The sequence below is a fragment of the Rana temporaria genome, chromosome 6, assembly GCF_905171775.1.
Source record: "Rana temporaria chromosome 6, aRanTem1.1, whole genome shotgun sequence".
Lineage (NCBI taxonomy): Eukaryota > Metazoa > Chordata > Amphibia > Anura > Ranidae > Rana > Rana temporaria.
The window spans coordinates 46,043,595-46,056,110 of record NC_053494.1 but is presented as its reverse complement, the minus strand read 5'-3'; positions in this window follow the sequence as shown (position 1 = coordinate 46,056,110).

The following is a 12,516-nucleotide window of genomic DNA, read 5'->3' as shown; positions in this document are numbered from 1 at the left end:
ACCGAAAGGGAGTCGCTTCACCTGATTGAACTAACACCTGTCAGGCCGCGTACACACGACCGGTCCAAACCGATGAAAACGGACCGAAGTCCAGTTTTATCGGTCCAAACCAACCGTGTGTACGGCCCATTGGACTTCTGTCCTTCAGACCAAAGTTTTAGAACTTGCTTTAAAATCGAACCGATGGACGACTGACCATCGGTCAAAACCGATGGTTGGTACACAAAAGCATTGGTTCAAAACGCGTGCATGCTCAGAATCAAGTTGACGCATGCTTGGAAGCATTGAACTTAGTTTTTTTCAGCACGTCGTGTGTTTTACGTCACCGCGTTCTGACCCGATCGGGTTTTGAACTGATGGTGTGTACGCACATCAGAACATCGGTCTGCTTCAGCGGTGAACTGATGAAAACGGCCTCAGGTGAACACTCCAGACTATTATTACCGAAAAGGAGTCACTTTACCTGATTGAACTAACACCTCTCAGGTGAATACTCCAGACTATTATTACCGAAAAGGAGTCACTTTACCTGATTGAACTAACACCTCTCAGGTGAACACTCCAGACTACTACTACAGAGAAGGAGTCGCTTCACTCTAATTGAGCTAATACCTCTCAGGTGAACACTCCACTTTTCAGGGGGGGCAGCATGGAAAGAGTCCCCGTCGGCTTGTGCTACACTTTTAGTGTAGTGCCAGTCTTATGAGGTGGACTGGGCCGCAAGACAAATCGGTCTGGTGCCCCCATAAAGCAGCCGCACTACTGCCGGTATGATGGTGCAGACACAAGGGACACTGACATGGTCACCTATACCTGACAGGTAGGTAGTAGGACTCTCCTGCAATCCTTTGCTTGTATCAGTTTTACATATTAAATAATCTTCATTTTATTTCTGGTAATTACTGATGAACGTTTATTTACTGACACACACTGCACTGGCATGCACTAACCTACACTAACACACATCCAGATGTACATAAACTGACTGACTGGTCCATGCTTTAGAGAGATGCACACACACACACAACCATATTAGGAGAGAGTAGAACGCACACACAGATTATAGGATGAGGCCTACTACATACATACACCCAACATTAGAAAAAGGATGACTAGCATCCAGTAGGGTAGCTTAGTGTAGTTAGTGTAGATCCTGCCCTAGAAGAGTCTACCTTGGCGTGGTGGGCAGGCTTGCAATCTCTTGGTCAAAAGTGTGTCAGCGAATGGGTGAGAGGATCACTAGATCTTCACTTCTGGCCAATTGATTTTACCAAAGGACTCTTGGTTTATTCAGAGTATATATAGTTGGAACAGGAAAAAATGTGTATAGATCCACAATTATACTTTCATAAACACACAATAAAAATGTGATATATTTACATTTGAATTGCTTCCTCTTTTATTTAATCCTTTCATGACCGGGGCTCATTACCTCTTGGATGCACAGGCCACATTTGCAAGGCTGGAAGAGGCTCTATGGCTACTTCTTCCTCTTCTGGTGTGTGTAGGGATGTGTAATATGTGTTTATGTATTAACATTTGTCCTAACCATGTACTGTATATATGTATGTACTGACAAGCCCCTAATGTGACAGTAGTGACAACAAGGTCCTCTCAATGAAGATATCAGGGGTCTTCTAGCTTCACCCCAAGAACAGGATATATGATTAAATCCTGTAATGAAACATTCCTCTTAACTAGGAAAAGCCCGGATTCACAAAGCACTTACGCCAACGTATTTCGAGATACGCCGCGTAAGTGTAAATGTGCGCCATCGTATGTGTGCGCCGTGCCCATATAACTAGATACGCCTGAAAATAGGCTTCCTACGACCGACGTAACTATCCTACGCCGTCGTATCTTGGGCGCATATTTATACTGGGCGCATTTTCCGCTCCCATTGATTTTCTATGCACATATGCAAATGAGGGAGATACGCCGATTCACGAACATTCTTGCGCCCGGCGCATAATATACGCAGTTTGCGTATGTCGTACGTCCGGCGTAAAGTTATTCCCCATATAGGAGGCGCAAGTCATGCTAAGGTATGGACCAGGGAACACAGCCGTCGTATTTTCCGTCGTTTAGGTAGTACGTGAATAGGGCTGCGCGTAGGTTACGTTCACGTCGTAGGCAGTGATCCGTCGTATCTTAGGAAGTAATTCCGACGTGATTCTGAGCATGCGCACAGGGATACGTTCACGGGACGGCGCATGCGCCGTTCATTTTAAGTACTTCTATGACGCTTGGCCCATCATTTGCATGGGGTCACGCCTCATTAACATGGCTCACGCCCACTTCCACCTACGCAGGCTTACGCAGAGGAAACCCAGCGTATCTTTAACAGCGAGTCGGAGCGAGTGCTTTGTGAATCCAGTGCTTGCATCTGTGCGTAGCGTAAAAGAGATACGCTACGCCGGCATAAATATGCGCCGATGTATGTGAATCCGGCTTAATACGTTTACAGGGAATTTTATATACATTTTTTTTATAAATGTTATATTCCTAGTTTCCTACACATTCCCCTCACCAAATATATAGGGAATTCGTCCCTGTTATCCAGGGCTAGAGTATCTGCTCTATTCAGAAAAAGTGTTTTTCTGCCCTCAAAATCTATACTTCAGTATCAAGTAGGGTTGAGCGAACCCGAACTGTAAAGTTCGGGTTCGGTACGGACTTTAGGTTTTTCCCGAACCCGAATAATTGAAAAAAGTTCGGGTCCGGGATCGGAGTTCGGGAAAAAAAATGCGCGGAGGTCCCCGCAAATTCAATAACCAGACCCTTTAGGTCTGGTATGGATATTAAGGGGAACCCCGCCGTCAATTAAAAAAAAAAATTACGTGCGGTTCCCCCTAAATATCCATAACCAGACCCGTTATCCGAGCACGTTGACCTGGCCGGCCGCAGAAAAGAGGGGGGGGGGGACAGAGTGCGGCCCCCCCCCTCTCCTGAACAGCACCAGGCCACATGCCCTCAACATGGGGAGGATGTCCCCATGTTGATGGGGACAAGGGTCTCATCCCCACAACCCTTGCCCGGTGGTTGTGGGGGTATGCGGGCGGGAGGTTTATCAGAATCTGGAAGACCCCTTTAACAAAGGGGACCCCCAGATCCTGACCCCCCCCCCTGTGTGAAATGGTAATGGGGTACACTGTACCCCTACCATTTCACGAAGGAAGTGTAAAGTCTTGTAAAAAAACACACTGACACCGTAGAATAAAGTCCTTTATTAATAAAAGAAAAAGAAAAAAAATCCAGCGGTGATAATCCACTCATTCCCGGCTTCCTGCGTTGTCCTGATCCAGCGACGGCTGCGGGTGATCTCCAGCGATGAGAAGATCCTGCGACGGGTGATCTCCGCTCCAGCGATGAGAAGAAGATCCATCCATCCAGCGCTGCAGCATCGCCGACCTCCTCTCACCGCTGGACACAGCCCAGCGAATGAGCGGCTGAAGCTGTGACATTACTTATATAGAGGAGGCAGGGCCACTCGTCACGTGACCCCGCCCCCTCTGACGTACCCTCTGCTACGTCACTGGGGAAGCCCAGGAAGAGGAAAGACTATGGGCTTCCCCAGTGACGTAGCAGAGGGTACGTCAGAGGGGGCGGCGTCACGTGACGGGTGGCCCTGCCTCCTCTATATAAGTAATGTCACAGCTGCAGTCGCGTCATTCGCTGGGCTGTGTCCAGCGATGAGAGGAGGTCGGCGATGCTGCGCTGGATGGATGGATCTTCTCATCGCTGGAGCGGAGATCACCCGTCGCAGGATCTTCTCATCGCTGGAGATCACCCGCAGCCGTCGCTGGATCAGGACAACGCAGGAAGCCGGGAACGAGTGGATTATCACCGCTGGAGTTTTTTTCTTTTTTATTAATAAAGGACTTTTTTCTGCGGTGTCAGTGTGTTTTTTTACAAGACTTTACACTTCCTTCGTGAAATGGTAGGGGTACAGTGTACCCCAATTACCATTTCACACAGGGGGGGGGGTCAGGATCTGGGGGTCCCCTTTGTTAAAGGGGTCTTCCAGATTCTGATAAACCTCCCGCCCGCATACCCCCACAACCACCGGGCAAGGGTTGTGGGGATGAGACCCTTGTCCCCATCAACATGGGGACATCCTCCCCATGTTGAGGGCATGTGGCCTGGTGCGGTTCAGGAGGGGGGGGCCGCACTCTGTCCCCCCCTCTTTTCTGCGGCCGGCCAGGTCAACGTGCTCGGATAATGGGTCTGGTTATGGATATTTAGGGGGAACCGCATGTCATTTTTTTTTTAAATTGACGGTGGGGTTCCCCTTAATATCCATACCAGACCTGAAGGGTCTGGTTATGGATATTTAGGGGGAACCGCACGTCATTTTTTTTTTTTAATTGACGGCGGGGTTCCCCTTAATATCCATACCAGACCTAAAGGGTCTGGTTATTGAATTTGCGGGGACCTCCGTGTATTTTTTTCCCTAAAAGTCTGTGTCCCATTGACTACAATGGGGTTCGGGTTCCCGAACCCGAACTTTTTTTTTAAAGTTCGGGTTCGGACCCGAATCCGAACATCCAGGTGTCCGCTCAACTCTAGTATCAAGCCTTTCTCTAGTCTCCAATATAATTGTAAAATTCTCAATTTTAAGATCTCTTGCTTCTTAAAGTGACTGTAAAGCTGTACATTTTTTTCATTAAAATAATAAAGATGTTATACTTATCTGCTCTGCGTAATGGTTTTGCACAGAGCAGCCCTGATCCTCCTCTTCTCAGGTCCCCCGTTGGCCCTCCTGGCTCCTCCCCCTTGTCTGCTATGGGGCACTTGTGTGTGCTTGATCCGGAGCCTCACTGTCTTTGTCGATTGTGTAAAAAAAAATCTGCACTTGGTGACTATTAAATGACACACAGTGAAAATAATTGTGACTTTCAGAGAAAGCAACACTCTAAAATGTGTTTAAATAAATCAACACCCAAAGAAATGTCACTATAAGCTGGTTGGGTGCGCTGTTTCTTTTAAATTGTTACATCAATATGAAGAGCTTAATTGACAATCACACAATGACCGTGGGACTAGGCCCCGCCCCTGAGCTATGCTCACAGCTTTTGACTGACAGCAGCTGGAGCCAATGGCTCCCAATGCTCTAAGCCAAGCCTGTGAGAGCGGGGAGAGTGGAGAAGAACTGCTGCAGACATGCATAGCGCTGGATCGAAATCGGACTCAGTTGAGTATTAAGGGACGGATGGGCACTATTAACCACTTGCCGACTGACTCACGTACATATACATCGGCAGAATGGCATGGGCAGGTAAAGCAATGTCCCAGGCCTAGGGCAGCACTTTGCAGGGGGGCAGCATGAAAAGAGTCCCCGCCAACTTTCGCTACACTTTTAGTGCAGCACCAGTTTTATGAAGTGGACTGGGCTGCAAGACAAATCGGTCTGGCGCCCCCATAAAGCGGCCATACTGCTGCTGGTATGATAGGGATGGTGGGGACACAAGGGACACTGACATGGTCACCTATGCCTGTCAGGTAGGTAGTAGGACTCTCCTGCAATCCTTTGCTTGTGTCAGTTGTACATATTTTGGAATCTTCATTTTATTTCTGTTGATTGCTGATGAGAAAAATAAACAGATGGATTTATTTGTTCCTGCCCCCAATCCTTCCTTTGCTCACTGTCTGGACCACATACATTCCTCACTGTGCTATATGTTTTCTGCTGCACCACTGGCATGGTTATATCCTCTTAGTCCTCCATAAATTTAGCAGTGCCACCTCATTGGTGCCATCTCAGCCTTATCAGTGCCCGTCAGTGCCGCCTTATCGGTGCCCATCAGTGAAACTTTAAGCAACACTTTTTTTTTTCATTTTGGATAGAGTAAAGTTTCTCTTTATTTCCTGCCTCAAAGCCAAACAGGAAGTGAGAGGAAATCGCTGCAGATTAAGGGTCCCCCCCCAAGGCCCTCAGAAGGAGTGTCCCCACTGGAAAATCTCAGGGCAGGTCTTAAACAGGAAGGGGTGTACCTTGACAGGAAGGGGTGTACCTTGACAGGAAGGGGTGGATCATATTTATATTAGGGGTTGTACGAGTTTAGTCAGGCCTAGGGCAGCACAAAACCTAAATACACCATAGGGTCTAGTATGGATTCAGAGGGGACACCCCCCACACCAAAATTTAAAATAAATTGGGTGGGTGTTCCTCCAAAATCCATACCAGACCCTTATCCGAGCATGCAGCCCGGTAGGTCAGGAAAGGGAGGGGACGAACAAGTGCCCCCCCTCCTGAACCATACCAGGCCGCATGCCCTCAACATGGTGCTTTGGGGCAGGGCGGCTCTGCGCCCTACCACCCCAAAGCACCTTGCCCCATGTTGATGGAGACAAGGGCCTCTTCCCGACAACCCTTGCCCGGTGGTTGTCGCTGGCTGCCCCCAGATCCCGGCTCCCCTTATGTGAATGAGTATGGGGTACATTGTTCTTCTGTCTTCTTTGTCCGGTGTTCTTCTTCCTCTCCTGCCGCCGCCGCTCCTCCTTCGATGCTGTGTCCCGCTGATCTGTCAGCGCTGATGTCCTGCATTACCCCTAGACACGGCCGGGTTTCCCGACAGGAAAACTGCCATGAGAGCTTTGGTCGGGAATCCTGGCCGTGTGTATGCTCCATTGGCACTGCCTCACAGTGTTTATCATTGGAAAACTGCAGAGACAAAAAACGCTGGGAATCCCGGCAGGAAAATAAAGAACATGTTCTCTTTTTTCCTGCCGGGATTCCCGGCGGTTCCCCTTGTCTGCCATGCTATTGTTTCTCCTAAATTTGAAGTACATTCCAAGAAAGCACATTGGATTATTGCCAAATTATACATTTTACTATAAGAAAACTCTGAAGTGTGAAGCCTGAACAAGAGAAAAAATGGCATAAAGTCCCAGGAGAGCATTCTAAATGTAGTATTTGGGTTTCAGTCGTACTGATTTGTATACATCAAAAAAGTAATAAAGGACTAATGCATTGGTAGGGCTGCAGGACACCCAATTAGGAAGGGGTCACAAAAACCGGATAGTCAGGTCAGCAGGGTATTTCTGTCTCCACACAGATATAGGTCACTCTCGATGCTCATTGAGGTGGGTTTTCAGATAATCGTGTGCTGGGAAAGTGGTTGGATCCCAATGAAGGATATGTGTGAAAAACAAGCCCCCAAAAAAATGGGTATTAATTGCAGAGGCACCTGTGTGGAAGAGAATGCTTGAGTGAAGCTTTTATATCAAGGACTGGTCTTCATTGATTATGAAATGCATGTATACACCACCATCAACATACTTTGTGGCACTAACAAAGGCCAATTCATCGGTAAGGTGTGGATAAATAGTTTAAAGCGTGATGACCCATTATGTAGCTTTCAGTGTGTTTTTGCACAGCTGCTAGGTATCTAGTAGCCATCCACATCACAGTTTGGTTGTTGGAGTACATGTACCATGGGGTCCGGCTTACCTCTACCACACCATTCCAGCTATTAATTTAGTTCTAATTCTTTTATTTCCAGACTGCAAAACAGTGGCTAAGTATAAATTTTGTCATACTGAGTTGACTTTGTTCCCCCAGGAAGAAGAGTTTGTGTTGGTGAAAGTTTAGCCAAAATGGAACTTTTCCTGTTTTTTACTGGCCTTCTGCAAACTTTTACTTTCTACCCACCTTCAGGAGTCTCCAGAGAGGATATAAGTGTTAAGCCTGGCACTGGGTTCCTTTTATTCCCTTTGCCACACTTAGTATGTGCAAAACTCAACTACTAGTCAAGAGCCACAACCAAGAAGAAGAAGAAGTCTTAAATCCTCCCAAAAAATAAATGAATGGGAACATGTAGTAATTTAAGTGTTTGTTTTTAGATGACCATGTAAATCATCTGGATGTAACTAATATTGTCCAAATGTTTTAAATGCTTCGTTGTAATGTGTAATTACTAAGTATGTACATGAAAGCAATTCAATTTGATCAGTATGTAGAAAAAGTCCCGGGCCACTTGAGGCCTAATGGTGACCTCCAGAGTTAGAGACAGCTGACATGCTTCTGTGAAGAGTGCGCTACAAGGCATGGTGGGTGTAATGCAAGATGAACAGGTGGGCGCCAGACACTTTTTGAACGCAGAGATTTATTGTCTCTTAAACAGAACTGTGGGAGAGAGGGTTAGGGCCAGGACACCCTTAGGTAGATTCAAAGATAATTGGCAGACTCACACACGACCGTTTTTCGGGTTGTAAAAAATTACGTTTTTTTTATGTCATTAAAAACGATCGTGTGTGGGCTCCAGAGCATTTTTCACAATGTAAAAAATGGGCAATGAAATTTAAAACATGCTCTTATTTTTCACGTCGTTTTTAACGCTGTCGTTTTTAACATTGTAAAAAATTGTCGTGTGTGGGCTTTAACGGTGTGAAAAAAACGTGCATGCTCAGAAGCAAGTTATGAGATGGGAGCGCTCGTTCTGGTAAAACTAGTGTTCGTAATGGAGATAGCACATTCATCACGCTGTAACAGACTGAAAAGCACGAAGACTGCAAAGCGTGAATCAGCAAAACCAGCCCCAAGGGTGGCACCATCCGCATGGAACTTCCCCTTTATAGTGCCGTTGTACGTCACCGCGCTTTGCTAGAGCATTTTTTCACGATCGTGTGTAGGCAAGGCCGTTTTAACGATCAGGTTGAAAAAAACGTTTTTTTCTAGACCATTAAAAATTTTAATTTTTACAAACCCGAAAAACGGTCATGTGTACGCGGCATGAGACTTCTATAAGCAGACAGCTATACAGGTGAAGTCCTCCTGCTGGACACCACTTCTGTATAGGTAGGGCCGCTGTCTCCTATGGCAACAATCTCGTAGCAATTGAATTCAACTATTTGCAACACAAAAAGTTCTTAGTTTACCCCACCAACACTCACTATGGGTCTTCAACTAACAAGCTCCCAGTCTCTTTTACTAGCCACTAAATCCCCTGAGCTCTTCCACTGTTAGCACACAGTATCTTTCTCAAGTGTTACCCCCGCTTCCCTGCTGGGTCTATGATTTGTCACTTACAGATACTCTTCAAACTTCACCCCTGCTGACACGTTAGGTCCCTGGCTTGGCACTCACTGATGCTCTGCAAGCATCACGTCTGCTGTCCTGCTGGGTCCCTGACTTGGCACTTGCTGAAGTTTTCCCACTTCTTCGCCGCCCCTGGCTGGTGAGAAGTCAGCTCTGGTACTGGCCTCAGCTTACTCACAGTGGTCTCCGGTAGCAAGATGGATGGTCCCTTAGTGGCGACAACTTCTTCTCTACCTCCGACCAAAACTGGTTCCCCGGCCAGCAGAACCGTTACTTCTGGTTGGACTACAAGTCAGCAGTCCCAATCCTACGCTGCTTCTCCTGCTTCTGGATAGGCCCTCAGACAGCCTAGCAGCCAGATGTCCCTTGGAGAAGCATTAGGTTTCTGGCCTAGTAGCCCGGGGCAGTACAACAGGCAGCCGTCTTGGTGGCACAGAACCCTGATCACCTGACTCCACCCAAATAAATAGGCTCTTCCAGCAGGCCAAGGGACACAAGAAAATCCCTGATCATTGGCTGAAATGCCCTATTCATTCCTAATCTGTTTTTGCTCTGCCCTTGTGTTATTAGTTACAATGCCACCTAGTGACAGAGGAGAAACGTGCAGCAATTCCAGAATTAGGGGGAAATCAATTGATGTCCTAACAATTGGCCAAGGCAACTAAATTTGATAGCAGCCCTGCCTAAACATCAGCATGCTACATCTATATGTGTAGGCTCCGTTTCGTGTTTTTCAATTCTGTACCCACTGAAAACAATGCTGTATGAAATTTTATAAAAAAAAATCCCTAAAAATAAAACAAAAACATCCCTCCCCGTCCAGATTAACTCCCAGATACCAACCATGACGTTAGATTATCTGGATGACATGTGCATACCGCACATGCATCAAAAGCCCATGTAAGTGAATGCAGCGTCTTTCAAATTTTTATTGATCAAAAACCTGTGAAAAAGTCAATAATTTGTGCCCTCATTAACCTGACTTAAAGTGATTGAAAATCCTTACATATACCTAACCCAGTGACATGACTATCCTTACATATACACAGTGGGGTTGATTTACTAAAACTGGAAAGTGCAAGTCTGGTTGCAAAGAAACCAATCGGCTTCCATTTTTTTTTTATCAAAGCTTAAAAAAGAAGTATGGTTTTCTTTTTATTTTATATTCATACTTATCTTGGTGGATGGAGCATTAGACCGATGCTCCAGCTGTCCCCCGCCGTCTGTGCACTGAGAACCGAGCCACCGAACATCGCAGTTGTCAGTCAGCGTCTTTCCTCTCTGCTTCTCCACGCTCATTGGAGAGCTGAGCCGTAGAAGGGCGGGGAGAGGCTGTCTCAGCAGCTCGCTGAGACTGCCATCAATCAGGGCAGCTGGCGGATCCCGACTTGGAAGTCGTGATGACGCGCTGCCCCGACTGATGGCAGTGACGTCAGCTAAGAGCGGACTTCAGACCGCTCTCCGCTGAAAACGGGTCACAGGAGTGCAAAACTAATTGAGGAGAAGCCCAGCCTAAAAAGCTCAGCTTTAATTAAACAAGCTGTAGCTGATTGGCTACCGTGCACAGCTGCACCAGATTTTGTACTCTCCAGTTTTAGAAAATCAGCCCCACTGACTGTGTATCAGGTGTTCACAGCTATTACCTTTTGTATTAATTACCCTCCCACCTAGATTTTAAGCTCCAACGAGTAGGGCCCTCGGATTCCTCTTGTGCTAAATTGTAATGTAACTGTAATGTCTGCCTTAATTTTGTTGGTGCTATATAAATCCTGTATAATAAATTCCTGTTTCTTGTGATCAATATTTCCAAAATAAATATATCATGCACATATCAGGTACACAATGCTCAGAAATATACATTTGTATCAGATACAGTGAAAAAGTCCCCAAACAGAATGACTATAGATGATAATCAGTGTAAAAAATATAAAGGAAACCATCTATGAAGATTTTTTTTAATAAAAAATGATTGCTTTAATTTAACTTGCATTTTATGAATTTAGGTAAAAAACCTTGTGTGTGTATCTCTCCACCCAGCCCCCAGAATAAATTAATATTCTGGCCAGTAGAATGAGTTTATTCTCAAGGCCATATGCCTGTAAATTTGCATCAACTTGCATAGTTCTGCACCAAAACAGAATTTTTTACCTTTTTGCCATCCCCTGAAAGATCCAGTGTAGATAAGAGTATGTTAATATACCTGTGTGTATGAGGCCTAACAGATCAACATGCTTAGGCCTCGTACACACGATAGGATCGCCAGAGGAGAACGGTCTGAAGAACCATTTTCTTCAGTCCAAACCGATCGTGTGTAGGCCCCATAGGTTCTTTAACCACTTACCCCCCGGACCATATTGCTGCCCAAAGACCAGAGTACTTTTTGCGATTCGGGACTGCGTCGCTTTAACAGACAATTGCGAGGTCGTGCGACGTGGCTCCCAAACAAAATTGGCGTCCTTTTTTTCCCACAAATAGAGCTTTCTTTTGGTGGTATTTGATCACCTCTGCGTTTTTTATTTTTTGCGCTATAAACAAAAATAGAACGACAATTTTGAAAAAAATGAATATTTTTTACTTTTTGCTGTATAATATATAAAAAAATATAAAAAAACATTTTTTTTTCCTCAGTTTAGGCGGATACGTATTCTTCTACATATTTTTCGTAAAAAAAAAATCGCAATAAGCGTTTATTGATTGGTTTGCGCAAAAGTTATAGCGTTTACAAAATAGGGGGTATTTTTATGGCATTTTTATTAATATTTTTTTTTACTAGTAATGGCGGCGATCAGCGATTTTTTTTTCGGTATTGCGACATTATGGCGGACACTTCGGACATTTTTGACACATTTTTGGGACCATTGGCATTTTTATAGCGATCAGTGCTATAAAAATGCATTAGATTACTATAAAAATGCCACTGGCAGTGAAGGGGTTAACACTAGGGGGCGGGGAAGGGGTTAAGCATGCCTGGGTGTGTTCTTACTGTGTGGGGGGGGGGGGTGGCCTCACTAGGGGAAACACTGATCTTCTGTTCATACATTGTATGAACAGAAAATCAGCATTTCCCCTGCTGACAGGAACGAGAGCTGTGTGTTTACACACACAGCTCCCGTTCCCCGCTCTGTACCGAGCGATTGCGTGTGCCCGGCGGCGATCGCGCCCGCCGGGCACACGCACGGGAGTCGGGGGCGAGCGCGCGCGCCTCCGGCGGCGCGCGTGCGCCCCTAGTGGCGGCTAAAAGGCAGGACGTCATAATACGTGCTCTCGCCTAGGAGAGCCACCTTGTGGACGTATTATGACGGTGCGGCGACGGCAAGTGGTTAACCTTCGGTCAAAAAAATGATAACTTGCTTTAAAATTGAGCCGATGGATGCCTAACCGATAGGTCAAAACCGATCGTTAGTATGCAAAAGCATCGGTTAAAAACCCAAGGATGCATCCAAGCGAATTGTTTCATGCATGATCACATCAAATGA